At 39.9% G+C, this 20,668-nt stretch overlaps 1 pseudogene; it reads left to right on the plus strand.

The window, feature by feature from the left end:
• Positions 1–251: 251 nt before the first annotated feature.
• On the plus strand, positions 252–19,134 carry LOC120160035 (annotated as a pseudogene).
• The last annotated feature ends 1,534 nt before the right edge of the window (positions 19,135–20,668 follow it).

Consider the following 20,668-nt stretch of genomic DNA (forward strand, 5'->3'; position numbering starts at 1 on the left):
AACCTGCAGATTCAATAAGTGTATTTCGTGAAGTATTATCTTAATGGGATATATTCAATGTTAAGATTAGTGATCGAAGCTCTTATACTTGGAAGGGATTATATAAAATAATTCATGCTCTGTCTAATGTCTTTTACTGGAGAATTGGTTGTAATAGTAACACGACATTGTTTAAGGGCAAATGAGGCGGAACCACTTTACTTTCTCTTCCAGGTACCTACAACAATGGCCAAATTATTTAAGGGCTAAATTATGTGTTGTAATTGGTCAATTTATGTGGTGAAAACTAGGTGAATGGAGAGATTTACAACCATGAAGAACTGAGGAAGAAGTTGGTGAACCACACTTTCAGGACTGGCAGTGACTGTGATGTTATCGCCCAACTGGTAAGTCTCCATGGCAAATTATTGTTCTAGTAAGTGTAAAAATTGTTTATTGAGCTTAATCTATCTGATAGTATGAGGAGTATGGGGAAGACTTTGTCGACATGCTGGACGGAATCTTCTCGTTTGTGTTGCTCGACACTCATGACAACAACTTCATGGTTGTTCACGATGCTATCGGTGTCACCTCCCTCTATATCGGCTGGGGACTTGATGGTATATTAAATCTTGCCTTTTTTCAGTTGCAAGCTGTCGGAACCGTCTTTCGGTTGGACCCCGGAATTGGGCTTCGACTTGAAAAATGTGGATTGGAGTCGCCACCGATCATTTATTTAAAAATAAATGGGTTGATCGGATACCCTATTTCTTACCTGATCTGCGTCTTACCAGAGATGTGTCGGATTCAGGGGTCGGTTACAGTCAAGGAAGGGCTAGCACCCTTGAACTGCCCTTTCGGTACTGTGTAATTTCCAGTTGTCTTTAATTAAGAAAATTGAAAGTTAAATTAAAAGGTAAAATATTGATCCAAATTGCTTACCACTGATTGTTTGAAGTTCTCTCAAAAAGCTAAGAAAAGGGTTAGGTAATGAAAGTAATAAAATAGAAAAATAAGGCGAACAAACGAAATAATATATAAAAAAACAATGTATACAAAAAAAGAAAGAATGAAATATGACTAAATAAATAAAATATGCAAAGGAAAAAAACGAAAATACAATAAAGAAAAAAGAAGAAAATATAAATATAAATGGATAAAAAAAACACATAATAAAATAAAATATAAAGCAATGAAAATGAAAAAAAAGAAAAAAAAATATGCGTAATATACATATAATAAAAATAACAATTATAATAGTAAAAATAGTAATGAAATAATAATGATGAAAATAATAAATAAAATATATATATATGTAGAATATAAAAAATACATAAAGATATATAGAAATAAAGAGTAAAAAATGAGTAATACATATACGTATATAATAAAAAATATAATATAATAGCATAAATAAATAAATAATAATAGTAAAAGTAAAAGGGGAAATAAATAAAATAAAAATGGAATAAATAATTAATGAATGAAACAAGAAATATATATATGTTAAAGTATTAAAAAGGAAAATATCAATAATAGGTAAAATGAATATATATATATATATATATATATATACATATGTAAATACAAAAAAATAAAATGTTAATAGAAATATAATTATAAGATAAAATGAGTAAGATTGGTAAATAATAAAAAATACATATAACGTATAAAATTATAAGATATAGTAGCTAGATAAAAAAAAAGTTAATTAAATAATATATGTATTAACACTAAGTATATAGATGAAATATATAGAAAATATGTATATATATAATTACATGATATGGAATAAATAAAAAGGTTAGTATAAGTATTAAATTGATTCAAAAACAAGTTAAGTGGCTAAAGTGAAAGAAAATCAGAATTAGAGACCAATTCAAAAGCAAATTCGGGGTCAAAATAACTCTTTAAAAGCTGCGAGGGACCAAAAGGGTAGTTTACCCCATTTTCTTTAAAAACACGCCTGATGTGTTGTATAAACTTAATTTTTTTTAAAAGATGCTTCATTTCTTTGTTTCCTCGCTGAAACGTCCCCTTTCCCCTCTCTTCATCCTCTCCTCTGTTCATCGAGGATGAAGAACACAGCCGTGGGTCTTGATGAACCCAGAACACGGCCACCGTACGCCGCCTCGCCGCCGCCGTTGGTCGGCGACGTCCGCCGGTCATCGGCGGCAAAAGTCAAAAAGTTTAGTTTTTTCGAGAGATTTCGACGTGCTCGTTCCAAAAACGAAAACAGTTTTCTCAAAACAAAGCCTCAGGGGGTAGATCTAAGCTCAAAGGCTCCGAAAAAAAACTTCTATCCCCACATGTTCATCGGCATTTTTAGCGTTTCTTGAGTGAAAAGGAGAAAAAACAAAAGAAGGTGAAGCAACAAACGACCATACAAGACGACCACCAAAAGGTAAGAACTTTACCTACTGTTCTTTCGAAAAATTTGCAAAAGAAAGGCTCCGATTTCGCTCTATATGGCTAGTAATTTTCTGCTTGTCTTTCGTATCCACCGTGTGAAAAAAAAAAAATTCCCCCTCACAGTAGAGGTTTACATGCTATTTATAATGTTCAAGCCACCCTATTTTTGGGTATTTGATCCCTAGTTAAAAACTAACATTTGCTATTTGTTTGTTGTTGAACCGAGATGATCGGTTATGGGTTGTTACTGAAGGATCTTATTGCTTCCCTTGCGCCGGAGAACTCGGACCGTTGGAGAGGCGTGCGTGGCGAGGAGTCCTCGGCTGGATGGGTTTGCGGCGCTGATGAGTGAGAAGCTGCTAGGGTTTCCATTGCAGTTGGGTCAGCGTATGGGTCGTGGCCGTGAAGACCAGAGTCATGAGTGAGGAAGAGTCCTCACGGGACACGTCGTTGGAGGTTCCTGGAAACGGCGCTGGATTGGGCCACTTCCGTATTGGGCCTGTAACCTGTAAATCAAGTGTAATTATAAAAAAAATAATATGATATGTATACACATAAACCATATATTATAAATAATAACACAAATGCAAATGTAAATGCCATAGAGACGAAAAATATGTGTCGACAGCTGCCCCTCTTTGCCCATAGTCGTGTAACGGGTGTAGGACAAAGATTAAAAGACACATTTTTTGTCTAACATGAATATATCAAACACCATCCATAAAGGGGTCTGTCCCCATCGAATATCCTCTTTGTAGAGTTGAAATCCGATGCTAAGACTGATTTGTCATTTTGAATTGAATCCTGAAGTGACTCCCTCGTCGTGAGGTTGAGTCGAAACCGAAAGATTCTGATCACGAAATTCTTCGTCGTGAAGTTGAAATTGAACTCAAAGCTTTTGACAAGTGGCCTCTGAATCGTCTTTTTGCTCAAGATACTTCGTCGTGAAGGTGAAACTTGACCTGAAGACTTTGGTGTTGTGGTGTCACTGATGACTCTCTCGTCGTGAAGTTGAGTCAATCCGTTTGTGAAGTTGGAATTGTATATGGCTCCTCCGTCGTGAATTTGAGCCTGAGAATTGGAAGTCCTTCGTCGTGAAGTTGAAATCCAAGTATTGTTCAGAGTCCAATATCCTTCGTTGTGAAGTTGAAATTGGGAAATTGTGAAGTTGTTTGTTGACAACCAGCGGTCCCTTCGCCGTGAAGTTGAACTTGCGTTGTCTGGAGTCCAATATCCTTCGTTGTGAAGTTGAAATTGGCTCTGAATTTGAGAAATGTTTGTTGACAACCAGCGGTCCCTTCGTCGTGAAGTTGAACTTGCGTTGTCTGGAGTCCAATATCCTTCGTTGCGAAGTTGAAATTGGCTCTAAATTTGAGAAATGTTTGTTGACAACCAGCGGTCCCTTCGTCGTGAAGTTGAACTTGCGTTGTCTGGAGTCCAATATCCTTCGTTGCGAAGTTGAAATTGGCTCTAAATTTGAGAAATGTTTGTTGATAACCAGCGGTCCCTTCGTCGTGAAGTTGAACTTGCGTTGTCTGGAGTCCAATATCCTTCGTTGTGAAGTTGAAATTGGCTCTGAATTTGAGAAATGTTTGTTGACAACCAGCGGTCCCTTCGTCGTGAAGTTGAACTTGCGTTGTCTGGAGTCCAATATCCTTCGTTGTGAAGTTGAAATTGGCTCTGAATTTGAGAAATGTTTGTTGACAACCAGCGGTCCCTTCGTCGTGAAGTTGAACTTGCGTTGTCTGTAGTCCAATATCCTTCGTTGTGAAGTTGAAATTGGCTCTGGGTAAAACCTGCAAAGATATGCATATATGTGATGTTACGGATGTCATGCTCTTAGGTATGCCTAAAATGCATATGCAACATATGTTATTCTGAGCTCTGGAGAGTAATCTCGATCTCCGGTGGCCTGTCGTTGTTGACTCTTGAGCTTGAAGTTCCGATCTCTGATCTTGAATTCTTCAAATGTTTGATGATTTTTTTTTTTTTGAAGATGCTCCTCAACCATCTCAAGCATGAGCCTTGATCGGCTTCTGGGTACCTGTACTTTTCAATGAATCTTTGTACAGTAATATGCGATTATCTTTCATAAAAATAAATAAACCATTAGGTTTAAATCTAATTCAAAATGCTCAAAAGGAATTGGAGGAAAGATGGTCTTTATTCATAAAGGAGGAGAAGAACAAATAATACATGGCAAACATTCTAGAAAACGAATACACAATGATGTGTAAATGAATGTCTTAGATCTCGATAACGTGGGCACTTCTGAGTTGAAAAGCCGTTTGGTGACTTTGAATGCAGCCTTTGCCAAAGGATCTTTGAAAATGCGACAACGTTTGGGAGGGTGCAACATTTCTCCGATTTGTTGAGTTCGTAGAAGATTCATGTGCCGGGATGTTTCCACCGTTGATAACCAAATCGCCCTTTCCGGGTTTTCAACTTGGACCCATCCTTAGTTGCAAGACGCCCTTTGCGGGTTTTCATCTTGAACCCACCTTATTTTCTCTTCTTTTTCCTCTTTTTTCTTTTTTCAATTTAGGGCGCCCTTTCGGGTTTTCACCCCAAACGTTTTTTTTTTTTTTTTTTTTTTTTCAACTTAGGACGCCCTCTCGGGTTTTCATCCTAAGCGAAGTATTTCTTGACTGCGTCCGAGTTAATGGGATGTGGCAGCTCAGGTCCGTCCATTTCAGCCAGGATAAGGGCTCCTCCGGAGAAAGCCTTCTTCACGACATAAGGTCCTTCCCAATTTGGCGTCCATTTTCCTCGGAAATCTTTCTGGACTGGCCAAATTCTTTTTAGCACTAGATCCCCTTCACGGAATATTCTCGGGCGCACCTTTTTGTCGTGTGCTCGGATCATTCGTTTCTGATAGATTTGACCATGATGAATGGCTTTCAATCTTTTTTCATCTATCAGATTAAGCTGATCATATCTAGATTGTGCCCACTCTGCATCATCTAGTTTGACTTCTGACAAGACCCTGAGAGACGGAATCTCGACTTCAATGGGTAGCACTGCTTCCATTCCATAGGCTAGTGAAAATGGAGTTGCCCCAGTCGATGTACGTACCGAGGTTCGATAAGCGAACAAAGCAAAAGGCAACTTCTCATGCCAGTCTTTGTAGGTTTCAGTTGTTTTCTCCACTATCTTCTTAATATTTTTGTTTGCTGCTTCTACTGCTCCGTTCATATTTGGTCTGTAAGCAGTGGAATTGTGATGTTTTATGTTGAATTGTTCGCAAGCAGCACTCATCATCTTGTTGTTCAAGTTTGTTGCGTTATCGGTGATAATCCTTTCATGTAGACCATACCGACATATAATTTCTTTCTTCAGAAACTTGCAAATAGTGGATTGAGTGACACTGGCGTATGACGCGGCCTCTACCCATTTCGTGAAATAATCAATTGCTACGAGAATGAAACGGTGACCATTCGAAGCCTTCGGATGGATTTGCCCGATAACGTCCATGCCCCACACGGAAAAAGGCCATGGTGACGTCATTACATGAAGTGGATGGGGTGGAACATTTATCTTGTCTCCATAAATCTGACATTTATGACATCTCCTAGCATAGTTGATGCAATCACTTTCCAGTGTGGACCAAAAATATCCGCATCTCATTATTTGTCTTGACATCATATGCCCATTTGCATGTGCTCCACAAACCCCATCATGTACTTCTTCCACTATCATTTTTTCCTCTTCAGCATCGACGCACCTTAACAGAACTTGGTTATGGCTTTTCTTGTATAAAACCTCTCTGTCAAGGACATATCCAGCTGCCAACCTTCTAAGGGTTCTCTTCTCGATTTCAGTGGTTTTTTCTGGATAACTCCGATGCTTGATATACTGCAGAATGTCGTAGTACCAAGGCTTAGTGTCTTTCACTTCTTCAATTTGGTAACAATGAGCTGGGTACTCATACGACTGCATGTTAATTGGCATCATTTCAGACTCCCCGCCAGCCTTGAATGTGGCTGCCAAGGTAGCTAGAGCGTCAGCCATTTGATTTTCTTCTCTAGGCACGTAGTGGAAGGTGACTTCGTCGAACTCTTCGAGCAGATCCAACACTAGTTTTCGGTACTCTAACAGCTTTATATCCTTGGTTTCCCACTCTCCTCGGAGCTGATAGACTACTAAGGCTGAGTCTCCATACACCCGTAAAGTCTTTATATTTTGCCCCAGTGCAGCCCGAATTCCCAAGACACAGGCTTCATATTCTGCCATGTTATTGGTACAATCAAAGTTCAGTCTGCTGGTAAATGGGTAGTGACTCCCTTCTGGGGAGACTAGAATTACCCCGATGCCATGTCCTAGTGCATTTGATGCCCCATCGAAGTGCATTCTCCAGGAACCGTCCGTTAAAATGCTTGCTTCCTCTAAAGATATGGCCATTAAGTCCTCGTCCGGGAAATCAAAGTCCAGCGGCTCATAGCTCTCATCAGTTCTGCTTGCCAAAAAATCGGATATGGCGCTGCCTTTTACCGCTTTTTGGCTCACGTATTCGATGTCAAATTCAGACAAAAGCATCTGCCATCGAGCTAACCTTCCGGATAGAGCAGGTACACCCATCATGTATTTTAGTGGGTCTAACTTGGAAATCAGCCAAGTGGTGTGATACAACATGTATTGTCGAAGTCTTTTTGTAGCCCATACCAGGGCACAACAAACCTTCTCAATAGGAGGATATCGGACCTCGCAATCGGTGAACTTCTTGCTTAAGTAGTAGATGGCTCTTTCCTTCTTCCCAGACTCGTCGTGTTGACCCAGAACACACCCCATGGAGTTCTCGAATATGGAGAGATACAAAAACAGAGGTTTTCCTGGGATAGGGGACATCAGGACAGGAGTGTGAGACAAATACTCTTTTACCTTCTCAAATGCAATCTGACAGTTTTTATCCCATGCTCCAGGGCTATTCTTTCGGAGGAGGCGAAAGATGGGGTCACATTTGTCGGTTAATTGAGATATGAACCGAGCTATGTAGTTTAGTCTGCCCAGAAAACCTCGAACTTCTTTTTGGGTTCGTGGTGGAGGTAGATTCTGGATGGCCTTAACCTTATCAGGATCGATCTGTATGCCTCTCCTGCTGACTATAAAACCTAATAGTTTTCCAGATGTTACCCCGAAGGTACATTTGCTAGGGTTTAGTCTCAGTTGGAACTTTCTCAATCTCTGGAAGAGCTTCCTCAGATTCTTGACATGTTCATTCTCGGTTTGTGCCTTGACAATCATGTCGTCGACATAAACCTCGATTTCTTTGTGCATCATGTCTTGGAACAGGGTCACCATAGCTCTCTGATATGTTGCCCCAGCATTCTTTAATCCGAAAGGCATCACTTTGTAACAGAAAGTTCTCCACATTGTGACGAAAGTGGTCTTCTCCATGTCTTCGGGATGCATCTTGATCTGATTGTACCCCGAAAATCCATCCATGAATGAAAAGTAGGCATTTCCGGCTGTATTGTCCACCAGAGTGTCTATGTGTGGCAGGGGAAAGTTGTCCTTGGGACTGGCCTTATTAAGGTCCCGGTAATCGACACACATGCGTACTTTCCCGTCCTTTTTCGGCACAGGCACTATGTTGGCCACCCACTCAGGGTATTTGGCCACTTGGAGAAAACCGGCATCAAATTGCTTCTTGACTTCTTCCTTGATCTTAAGGAGCATTTCTGGTCGCATTCTTCTCAGTTTTTGCTGCACTGGTTTGAATTCTGGTTTGATTGGCAGTTTGTGAACTACCATATCTGTGTCTAGTCCCGGCATGTCTTGATACGACCAAGCAAACACATCTTCGTACTCCTGAAGTAAGGCTATCAGGTTTTTTCTTGCTTCAGTCGAAAGAATTGTGCCGATTTTAACCTCTTTTCGATCTTCCTCAGTGCCCAAATTTAAGATTTCGATCGCCTCCTCATGTGGCAGTATTTGCTTTTCTTCTCTTTCTATCATTCTCAACAATTCGGTAGGCAAGTTGTACTCCTCTTTATTATCGCATTCTTCAAATTCCCCAAGACAAATGGTTGATTCAAAATCCACCTCCGGATCAGGATCATTAGTACCCACATTATCGTTATCTGGGAACCTGAAAGGAGGAAGATGTGTATGTGTGAGAGGATAATATCCCACACGGAATGGTCAAGAACTAACTTTGAGAGTAACTGGAAATGAAGTACTAGAATGAAGGAGATAGATAATGAATAAAAGAAAAAATTTGTTTGCCATGAAACAGAAAAATGCATCCTTTATTAAACTTAAACAAAATATTTATTCACCCTTACAAAAGATCGCCTATTGCCCCGGGTATAGGCAAATAGGGACAGTTCGAATATTACTCTGAAAGATTCTTGTAAACCACAGGTAGTTCTTCCACCGACCAACTGCTAGGCATGAACCCATGTGGCAGAAGGTATATCCCGGATCTATCTCTGTTGTCAACATCTTCTGTGGTCACGGCATTAACGTTCAGATCTTCCAGAGCCGTTTCTAACTCGGATGTGGTGGTCTCAAACACATAACCACCTGACTTGAATGTTCTGAAGAGCGGCGGGAATGTCATAGGCTTCCATTGGAGTTCGTTTCCAGTCAACCTGGCTATCCTTCTCTCCCGGTTCTTTTGGATTTCCTTTCTCTTTTCATGATAACCGGGCTGAAAACCGAGCCCAAATTGGTCTAATTTTGGGATGGGACGGACAGGGTTGATCATTCCTTGCAAATGTTTCCCAAAACCTCTCCCAGTTCTTGCGCCTCGGCCTAGGGTTTGCTTGATCTCCATCCTTGTGCACTTGGAGAGTCGAGGTCTTGGGATCCTCTTTCCTTCTGCCACGAATGTGGCATTCACAAATTCCAAGGAGCGAAACGAATATTCTACCGCTTCCTCGTCTACTTCGATGTATGGAGCCTCCGTGGTCACGCTTGCTACGATATCTTCCTCAGCGTTGACAATTACTAAGGCCCCATCAATGACAAATTTGACTTTCTGGTGCAACGTGGAGGGTATTGCACCTGCTTGATGAATCCACGGCCTTCCCAAAAGACAACTGTAGGACGGCATGATATCCATCACAAGGAACTCAACATCATAGGTGGCTGGTCCAATGGTCAATGGTATCTCGATCTTTCCGATTACCTCTCTTTTGGTCCCATCAAATGCTCGGACCATATTCTGACAAGCTCTCATATGAGAGGTATCTATTGGTAGCCTCTTCAATGTAATCAAAGGCATCACGTTTAGGGCTGAACCATTATCGATTAAGACACTTGGTAAAGCGTGCCCCTTACAGTAGGTAGTAATGTGTAACGCCTTCGTTCGGCCTCTTCCTCCTGATGGAATCTCATCATCTGAAAACGAGATGAGATTATCAGCTTGAATATTGTTCACCAGTCGATCCATTTTGCTGACTGGTATGTCTTGTGGCACGAACGTTTGATTAAGGACATTCAACAACGCTTCTCGGTGTGCTTCCGAGTTTAAAAATAGTGCTAGCATTGAAGTACGTGTAGGTAAGTTGTGGAGCTGTTCTACAATGTTGTACTCGCTGTGCTTCAAGATCTTGAGGAACTCCTTAGCTTCTTCCTCCTTTATAGGTTCATTGACGACTAGCACATCTTCTTTGAATGGCTCCAGTGGTCTTTGCCCCACTTTACTATTACCTCCTCCGGAAGTGCTCACCTGACACTCGTACTTCCACGGCACTTGCCGATTGTCCTTATATTGAAAAGGTCGCGGTGCGGAGATTACCACCTTGGCTGGTGTTGTCACTGTCATGCTTGCCTTAGGGGTAATTATCAAAGGACTACCCCTACCAAATTTTCTATCTGATGATTCTCCGGTGGCACAAACATCTGCTTCCCAAGAATCTTGAATTTCTTCGTAAAATTCCAACTCCTTTCGATCCATCATGAGCTGGACTAACAATCTGAACTCTGGGCATTCTTGCACTTTATGCCCTTCTTTGTTGTGGTAACAACAATGGTTACCATCTTCATTTTCTATCGTATCTGAATATGGTGCAAGAAATCCTGCTTTTACCATTTGGCTCCATACCCAAGCCAAAGGAGATTCAATTTCCGAAACCCTTGATTTAATTCTCCTTCCCCCTTCAGTAGTAATGGCATTAATTCCTGTCTCCTGATGATTGGGCAAGGGATTCTGGGCGACGTTTGGTGCTCCGGAATTGAAAGTGATCCAATTCTTGTTTCTCATTCGTTGCACAAGTCTCTTGAATGCGAGACAACTTTCAATCGAATGCCCCTGCACACCGCCATGGTATTCACAGTGAGCGCTCTCGTCATACCATTTCGGGTAAGGAGGATTTATTGGATTCATAGGATAAGGCGACACTGCATGAGTGTCGAAGAGCTGTTGGTATAATTCTTTATACGTCATGGGAATGGGGTCAAACTGTTCCCTTTCCCTTTCTCTTCTTGGTTCTCTCTAGTTCTGTCTAGAAGTACCGGATGGTACAGCTGCTGTGGAATTTGAGCTTGAGATCGTTACCCCTTTGTTAACACTGTAGGTGTTTACATTGTTGATCTCTCGCTCTTTGTTCTTCATGGGAGGTTTTTTAGTGGAGTCTCCTCCCTCAATCTTTCCTTGTTTAATGGCCAACTCGATCATTTCACCGGCCATGACTAAATCTGAGAAACTTCCCGACGTGATTGCTACCAAGTGCCCGAAGTAAGGTGCCTTCAAGGTCTGTACAAATAGCTTTCTTGTTTCCTTTTCATCCAAGGGTGGATGAACTTGCACAGATAAATCCCTCCATCTCTGTGCGTACTGTCGGAAACTCTCATTGTGTTTCTTCTCTAGGCTTTGCAACATGACCCGGTCTGGTCTCATATCGTTGATATGCTTATACTGCTCCAAGAAAGACTTGGCTAAGTCTTTCCACGTCTTGATATGAGTTCGGCTAAGCTGGTTGTACCACCGAATAGCTGAACCGGACAGGCTCTCTTGAAAACAATGGATTAGGAGTTGGTCATTCCCGCCATATCCTGTCATCTTTCGACAGAACATAGTAATATGGGCTGAAGGGCAACTGTTCCCGTCGAACTTTTCAAACTCAGGAACTTTAAACTTTGGTGGAAGCACCAAGTCTGGAACTAGGCTCAGCTCCATTGCGTCCACTCCATAATAATCATGGTCTCCCTGGACCATCTTTATTTGATCTTCTAATATTTTTATCTTTTCTTCCATCTTTTTAGCTTTATCTTCCTCGTCAAAGTCTGGGACATTATAATCATCCGGATGATCATCAGGGATGATTGTAGAAGTTTGTATCTTCACAGCAGGTGCAACTTTCGCTTTGGTAGCGAATGAGTCCCCGGGTAGTGCTGCTTTCCCTTTAGTAGCAGATGCGTCCCCGGGTAATATTCCGGGTGAGAGAACCACTTGCGGGGTCGGTGGTATGGCCACCCCCTCGGAAGAGATGCCCCCTGATGCACTAGCTTGCTGTAGACCTGACAACTTGGCTACGATTTGGTCGACCAAGGACTCCTGATTTTTCTTGATGGACTCAAGAGTGCTTTCACTGTTCTGAGCCATCTTATCTTCTAGTTCCTTTTGAAGTCTTGCCATGTGCTCTTCGATTTTCTCCATTCTGGCTTCCATTTGTCTCTTTTTTGCTCGAGTATTGTGCAGGTGATGTGTATCTGATGCTTGTGGTGGTAAGCTTGGTGTCTGAGACATGTTCTGTTAGTTAATACGAATGTAAAAACATGGAAAATATAAAATAAATAAACATGAGATATAAAATGCAAGAAATGCAATGTATGATGTATGCAATTGGAGGCATTGATCCAGAAAAGTGTTCATTATTATAAATAATCCTTATTCAGACAAAAATGTTTATCTTTTTAGAGACATAAAAACAGATTAAAGGTACATTTGGACTAAATCCTCTAGACCCGAACAGCTTCCAGTAGGTTGACAAGTCTTCTGCCTTCATCTGTCACTGGTTGAATGCCTTGTCGAACCACACCAGCTTCCCTTGCTAGGCCGTGAAGATGACGGGCTGCTTTTTGCACTTGATCCAGGAAATCTCGGATGGTTGCGTCTCGGGCCCTCACCCTTCGTTGTGCTTGTTCCCAACGGAAACGCCATTGTAGTCCTCCGTCGAAAGGCACTATCTGAAGCTCGTTTGCTTGCCTCTTGAACCCATCTATAATAGCTTCTAACTCAGCTATTGTCTTGTCATCTTTCTCATGTCTTTTTTCTAAGTCAGCTATCCGAACTCTCAAGTGCTGGTTCTGATATTGACTATCTGCCAAGCGTCTTTGGGCAGTCTTCATTTGTTCTTTCCAAGCTTTCTCATCAGGCCCCTCAAACTTCCTTTTCAGGCTATGAGCTTCGTCTTTCCAGTATTCTGAGGTTACCTTCAACTTGGAGTTATCCTTGACCTTATCTTGATACCCCTTTCTCAAGTCTTCGAGCTCAAAACAGACTCTTTTTTGTTCTTTTTCCAATTTTTCTGCCCGATCTTTCTGAGAGTCAGCATCAAGCTTCCACTGATAACGTTCAGCTTCAAGTTCCTTTATCCTTTGCTTCAACTCATTATTCACTGCTTCAAACTCGGTCTTGGCTATCTCGAGTTCAGAAGGGACATGCCTGAGATGTTCTTCCATGGTCCGGGTGTCATCACAGTCTGGCACAGGGATGTTGTCATTCTTTCTTAATCTTCGCCACTCCACATAATCCGGAGTGAGCATGCTTCTGGCAGCTACAACATCCATCCGGAATACTTTCCTCCACGAATCGGCTGCTTCTTTGATCATCTTTTTATAGCTGTCGCCGTGATACTCAAACTCTGACCTAGCCAACCCGCATGTTGCTGGGACAAACTGACGTGCTCCATATTGTCTAAGTGCTAATAGCGGAGCATACCCGACTGCTCCCCAAAGTCCAAGTAAGGTCACAGTGTCGGAGTCACCACATCGAAAAAGAACATCACTGAGGAATAACCAAGGGGCTCTCCAGACAATATCTCGGTCTTGAAGATACGTAAAGACCTTCATCCATTTTTCTTTTGAAGCGCCTTCATGCCATTTTAAGGTAATAAATTCACCTAGGGGTGAATAGGTGGTGCTGAAACGGCGGTAGGCAACCCCGTCAGTCTTCCAGAAGTGGCTGTGAATCCAGACCTGAAGGAGCTGAATGCACCCGGTGAATCTTCCTCCGCCAGTTCTTCGGCAATGGTTGAGCGATCGAAAGGTCTCAGCCAAGATGGCTGGTGCTGGGTTAACTCGTTTAGAAAGTTGCTCAAATAGCTCCACCACGGCAGCGTCAATGCACCCCAAAGCCTTCGGAAATATGATCAAACCGTACAGACCCAGTGCAAACAGGTCTATAGTCTTCCACTCATCAGGGTGGTTTTTCATTAGTTGCTTTATGTGTATCCATTCAATTCCTTCTCCACTGCCTCTACGCTGAGTCCGATCGATTACCCATTTCTCATCTACTCCTGCAACTTTGGCCAGTGCATTCTTGAAGGGCTGGCTTTTGATGTGTTTAATGTAGGCTCGCTCAAGCTTGATGCTTTCGCAGTGTAGTAGAGTAGTATACTCTTCGATAGTAGGCACCATGTCTTCCTGGTTAAAGGTGAAACAACTATATCCCGGATTCCAGAATTGAATTAATGCTCGGAGTAAGGGCTCATCAGTCTTGACATGGAGCAAGAGGGCGATATCACCATATCGTTGGCTGAACTTCTGCTTTCTGTCATTCTTCCAACTGTCCCAAATGTTTCGCAGCTCCTGTACATTATTCTGTTTCAGGCTGACAGCGGCATAACTAACCAGTTCTGACACATAGTTTCCCTGAAGACTGTCTCCCTTCTCTTTCTGAGCCTTCTCGGACCATAGTCGTGCCTCAGCGTTTTCAATCTCTTGTATTACAACACCTTTGTCCATTAACTCGAATTATTTTGTGTATAACAAACGTTTTTTAGGGATCAATAGCCTCTTGTAATGATGCAAATGCTAGAAAACAAACACAAAGGCAAAAGCGTTAGTAAAATAGAAATAGATAAAAATAAATAAAAATAAATGGTAAAATGAAAAAAACATAAAAAATAAAAAGGTTAGGAAAGAAATGTCCTAGGTTTTGGAATGTGGTTTTGGGGTAGGCTCTATTTATTCAAAGCCTCCCGGTTTGGGTTCTAAAAACGGTACTCGAGTTCTCCTTGCTGGCGCCCCCTTGGACCGACCAGACCCTTAGTCCGAAACCCATCACAGGCTTGTGTGGACTAAGTTAAACTCGAGAGGACACATTCCCTTATGCCCATACGGAGAATAAATTCACACGAAGGCATAAGGTATATGAATCCCGAAGGCTACTTGCTAGGCCCATACGGTGAATAAATTCACACGAAGGCGTCGCTTTCACCCCCACTTAAAACGGGTTCGGAGCTCGGGTTTAGAGCCTTAGATGAAAATGTTTGGAAAGCTGAAATCATTAGAAAACGGTCAGTCCAACTATTTACTCGAAAAATATAATCGAAAATAAGTAATAAGGATCGAAATATTACCTTAAAATTTAAACTTACCCTTTTCGTTAAAAAGACAACTGGAAATTACCTTAGCCTGACTCACTTACCTGTATCCCCAGCGGAGTCGCCAAGCTGTCGGAACCGTCTTTCGGTTGGGCCCCAGAATTGGGTTTCGACTTGAAAAATGTGGATTGGAGTCGCCACCGATCATTTATTTAAAAATAAATGGGTTGATCGGATACCCTATTTCTTACCTGATCTGCGTCTTACCAGAGATGTGTCGGATTCGGGGGTCGGTTACAGTCAAGGAAGGGCTAGCACCCTTGAACTGCCCTTTCGGTACTGTGTAATTTCCAGTTGTCTTTAATTAAGAAAATTGAAAGTTAAATTAAAAGGTAAAATATTGATCCAAATTGCTTACCACTGATTGTTTGAAGTTCTCTCAAAAAGCCAAGAAAAGGGTTAGGTAATGAAAGTAATAAAATAGAAAAATAAGGCGAACAAACGAAATAATATATAAAAAAACAATGTATACAAAAAAAGAAAGAATGAAATATGACTAAATATAAAATAAAATATGCAAAGGAAAAAAAACGAAAATACAAATAAAGAAAAAGAAGAAAATATAAAATATAAATGGATAAAAAAAAATACACATAATAAAATAAAATATAAAGCAATGAAAAAGAAAAAAAAAGAAAAAAAAATATGCGTAATATACATATAATAAAAATAACAATTATAATAGTAAAAATAGTAATGAAATAATAATGATGAAAATAATAAATAAAATATATATATATGTAGAATATAAAAAATACATAAAAGATATATAGAAATAAAGAGTAAAAAATGAGTAATACATATACGTATATAATAATAAAAAATATAATATAATAGCATAAATAAATAAATAATAATAATAGTAAAAAGTAAAAGGGGAAATAAATAAAATAAAAATGGAATAAATAATTAATGAATGAAACAAGAAATATATATATGTTAAAGTATTAAAAAGGAAAAATATCAATAATAGGTAAAATGAATATATATATATATATATGTATATACATATGTAAATACAAAAAAATAAAATGTTAATAGAAATATAATTATAAGATAAAATGAGTAAGATTGGTAAATAATAAAAAAATACATATATAACGTATAAAATTATAAGATGTAGTAGCTAGATAAAAAAAAAGTTAATTAAAATAATATATATGTATTAACACTAAGTATATAGATGAAATATATAGAAAATACGTATATATATATAATTACATGATATGGAATAAATAAAAAAGGTTAGTATAAGTATTAAATTGATTCAAAAACAAGTTAAGTGGCTAAAGTGAAAGAAAATCAGAATTAGAGACCAATTCAAAAGCAAATTCGGGGTCAAAATAACTCTTTAAAAGCTGCGAGGGACCAAAAGGGTAGTTTACCCCATTTTCTTTAAAAACACGCCTGATGTGTTGTATAAACTTAATTTTTTTTAAAAGATGCTTCATTTCTTTGTTTCCTCGCTGAAACGTCCCCTTTCCCCTCTCTTCATCCTCTCCTCTGTTCATCGAGGATGAAGAACACAGCCATGGGTCTTGATGAACCCAGAACACGGCCACCGTACGCCGCCTCGCCGCCGCCGTTGGTCGGCGACGTCCGCCGGTCATCGGCGGCAAAAGTCAAAAAGTTTAGTTTTTTTCGAGAGATTTCGACGTGCTCGTTCCAAAAACGAAAACAGTTTTCTCAAAAACAAAGCCTCAGGGGGTAGATCTAAGCTCAAAGGCTCCGAAAAAAAACTTCTATCCCCACATGTTCATCGGCATTTTTAGCGTTTCTTGAGTGAAAAGGAGAAAAAACAAAAGAAGGTGAAGCAACAAACGACCATACAAGACGACCACCAAAAGGTAAGAACTTTACCTACTGTTCTTTCGAAAAATTTGCAAAAGAAAGGCTCCGATTTCGCTCTATATGGCTAGTAATTTTCTGCTTGTCTTTCGTATCCACCGTGTGAAAAAAAAAATCCCCCCTCACAGTAGAGGTTTACATGCTATTTATAATGTTCAAGCCACCCTATTTTTGGGTATTTGATCCCTAGTTAAAAACTAACATTTGCTATTTGTTTGTTGTTGAACCGAGATGATCGGTTATGGGTTGTTACTGAAGGATCTTATTGCTTCCCTTGCGCCGGAGAACTCGGACCGTTGGAGAGGCGTGCGTGGCGAGGAGTCCTCGGCTGGATGGGTTTGCGGCGCTGATGAGTGAGAAGCTGCTAGGGTTTCCATTGTAGTTGGGTCAGCGTATGGGTCGTGGCCGTGAAGACCAGAGTCATGAGTGAGGAAGAGTCCTCACGGGACACGTCGTTGGAGGTTCCTGGAAACGGCGCTGGATTGGGCCACTTCCGTATTGGGCCTGTAACCTGTAAATCAAGTGTAATTATAAAAAAAAAATAATATGATATGTATACACATAAACCATATATTATAAATAATAACACAAATGCAAATGTAAATGCCATAGAGACGAAAAATATGTGTCGACACAAGCGATTTGGGTTGAACTTGAAACTGGATTTTGCTAATCCGTTTTCGACTTTTTCTAATCAGGTTTGGTTTGGATATCGTCCGAATTGAAAAGTTGAACGATGACTGCGAACATTTTGAATGCTTTCCCCCTTGTCACTTGTACTCTAGCAAATCAGGAGGATTTAGGAGGTGGTACAACCCACCCTGGTTCTCTAAGGCCATTAAATCGGTTCCATTTAATCCCCATGTTCTTGACATGCATTTGAAAACGTAAGATCAATGACTTGCCGCCCAAGAAACACTTGATACTTAATTTTTTTTTCTGTTAGTTTGGCTTACGGGTAGTATCGAATATGTTTACAGGCTGTGACCAAAAGACTGATGACCGATGTGCCTTTCGGAGTTTTGCTATCTGGGGGCTTTGATTCTTCGTTGGTTGTTTCAATCACTGCTCTGTATTTGGCTGGCACCAAGGCTTCCAAGCAGTGGGGAGCTCAGCTCATTCTTTCTGTGTTGGACTAGAGGTAAGTCGTAAAAGTATAAAATGGAACCTTAAAGTATATCTTCAAAGGTTCTTAAAACTTCATTGTCGATTTCTCTGCAGGGTTCACCAGATTTGAAGGCAGCAAAGGAGGTTGCAGACTATGTGGGCACTGCCCATCATGAGTTTCATTTCACTGTTCAAGTATTGACTCGATATTTTAGTAACATTTTCTATTCAAGAATTTGGGGTCTAATAATCATATAACAAGCTAAATGACTCTTTAATGTGGCAGGATGGGATTGATGCCATTGAAGATGTCATCTACCACGTTGAAACTTACGACGTGACCACTATCAGGGCAAGCACTCCTATGTTTCTGATGTACAGGAAGATCAAGTCACTAGGAGTATGGCTATTTCTGGTGAAGGCTCTGATGAGATTTTTGGTGGATATTTGTACTTCCACAAGGCACCAAACAAGGACAAATTCCACCACGAAACATGCTGCAAAGTAATACATCATCTTATTTGATTAAGGATATAGCGAAGTATGCTTTGTTCCGATGCTTTTTTTCTTTTCTTTTCTGCAGATCAAGGCCCTTCACCAATATGATTGCCTGAGAGCTAACAAAGCAACGTCTGCATGGGGATTAGAGGCTCGAGTGCCCTTCTTAGACAAAGAATTTATCAACGTTGCCATGTCGATAGACCCTGAAGCAAAGATGGTATGTAAGCAAGCATTTCCCCCTTTTAACGGTTGAGATCTACAGACATATGAAGAATACCTTTATTTATGAATCAGATCAAGAAAGACGAAGGGCGTATCGAGAAATGGGTTCTAAGAAGAGCTTTCGAAGACGAAAAACATCCCTATCTGCCAAAGGTCTTAAAACATTCTAAAATCATTTCATTTGTTGTCTTTGGTCTTTGTCAACTATAAGGCTAAACTAACATGTCCTGTGTGATGTCCTGCAGCATATCCTCTACAGACAAAAGGAACAGTTCAGTGACAGTGTCGGTTATAGTTGGATTGACGGTCTCAAAGCGCATGCTGCACGACATGTAACTATCTTTCCAATGTGTTTTCTCTGATATGCTTTTGCAAAGATATGGTTTCTAATTTAACAATTATAATCTTTCAGGTTACTGATAAGATGATGTTCAATGCTTCTTACATCTTCCCTCACAACACACCTACTACCAAAGAAGCATATTAATACAGAACGATTTCGAGAGGTTCTTCCCTCAGGTAATTTTCCGAAGTGACGAGTTTCGAATACGATTATGCAATGATTTACTAAAATGATCACTGATCATTTTTCTTTGCATGGCCTAACAGAACTCTGCTAGATTGACCGTCCCTGAAGGAGCTAGTGTGGTTTGCAGAACTGCTAAAGCTGTTGAGTGGGACGCTGCCTGGAAAACCAACCTCGACCCTTCAGGCTTGGCCGCCTTGGGGGTTCATCTCTCAGCTTACGACTCTGAGACTCCTCTCAGCAACAAGACATCCAAGGTTATCGATAGCATACCGCGGATGATGGAACTTCCTGGTGTCGCCATACAAATTTAGTGCCTGCCTTCTTGAAGGAATCAAAATGTGTCAACTTTAAATAAGGGAGTAGGATCTTTGGCATATGGATCGACGTCACCGCCGTCCTTTCTGACTCCATTGTTAGTAATCCTTGCCCATTCCATCTTGGTTGCCGTCAGAGTTGTCGGGTAACTTCAAATTTGCAATTTTGACATTATTTTCGTCGGGTTTAAATCGTCGATTACGGGTTCTTCGAGTGGCTATGTCATAGGTGGCGGTTCATTCGGGTGGAAGTTCATCGACAACAAGGACGGTGAACTGGGGTGACCGTTGTGAATATATGGATTGGAATAAAGGTTTTTAAAGTTTTAGGGTTTTCTTATGATTTTCAAAATTTGAGTTTTTTTAAATAAAAAAATTATATTTAAAATTTTCAAAATTAGCAGAACGTGAAACATGTCACTTAACATAACTTTTTAGCGGTTGTTACGTCCCAGGCACCTAAAATGATAATATTTGTAACGTTGGATACCTGGATGATTCAAAAAATAATTTATGCACCAATTTGTGAAAAGTGGTATAGTTTGGGCACTTACTTTATAATTAAGCCTTTAAAAAATCACACACACATATATATATATATATATATATATTAATTACACATTGTATTTTTTTAGTTTTACATAGATTTAGGACAGTTGAATGAGTGAAAATAGACGACTAAGTTTAATAGTATTAAATGAGAAGATATATGGTAAAAAACGAGTTAATTTAAACCACATATTTTTACTAATCTAACGACTTTAAATCTGAGTAAAGTAAAAAAAATTACGTTGTATAAGTTGATCTTAACTATATATATTTAAAATATAATTACACAACGTAAATCATAAAATAACTACGAATTTCACACATAAATCATAAGATGTCAATCGATTTAAGACTTAACTGTCGCGATATATTTATTTTGTGGGTTAAAACATAAAATGACTCTTTAACTTGGCACGTTAAATCAAATTGGTTCCTTAAAATTTTCAAGGTTAAATTGATCCTTGAACTTGAAAAATTTGATCAAATTGACCATTAAACTTTTTTGGTCAAATTAACTCCGGAACTTATTCTTTTTGTCAATGGACCCCTCAACTTTTTATAGCAACTTATAAGTTCAAGGACCAATTGACCAAACCTATCATATTTAGGAGCTAATTTGATTAAAGTTACTAAATCTAGGGCCGATTTGATCC

This window comes from Hibiscus syriacus, unplaced genomic scaffold (genome assembly GCF_006381635.1).
Source record: "Hibiscus syriacus cultivar Baekdansim isolate YM2019G1 unplaced genomic scaffold, ASM638163v2 tig00111388_pilon, whole genome shotgun sequence".
NCBI lineage: Eukaryota > Viridiplantae > Streptophyta > Magnoliopsida > Malvales > Malvaceae > Hibiscus > Hibiscus syriacus.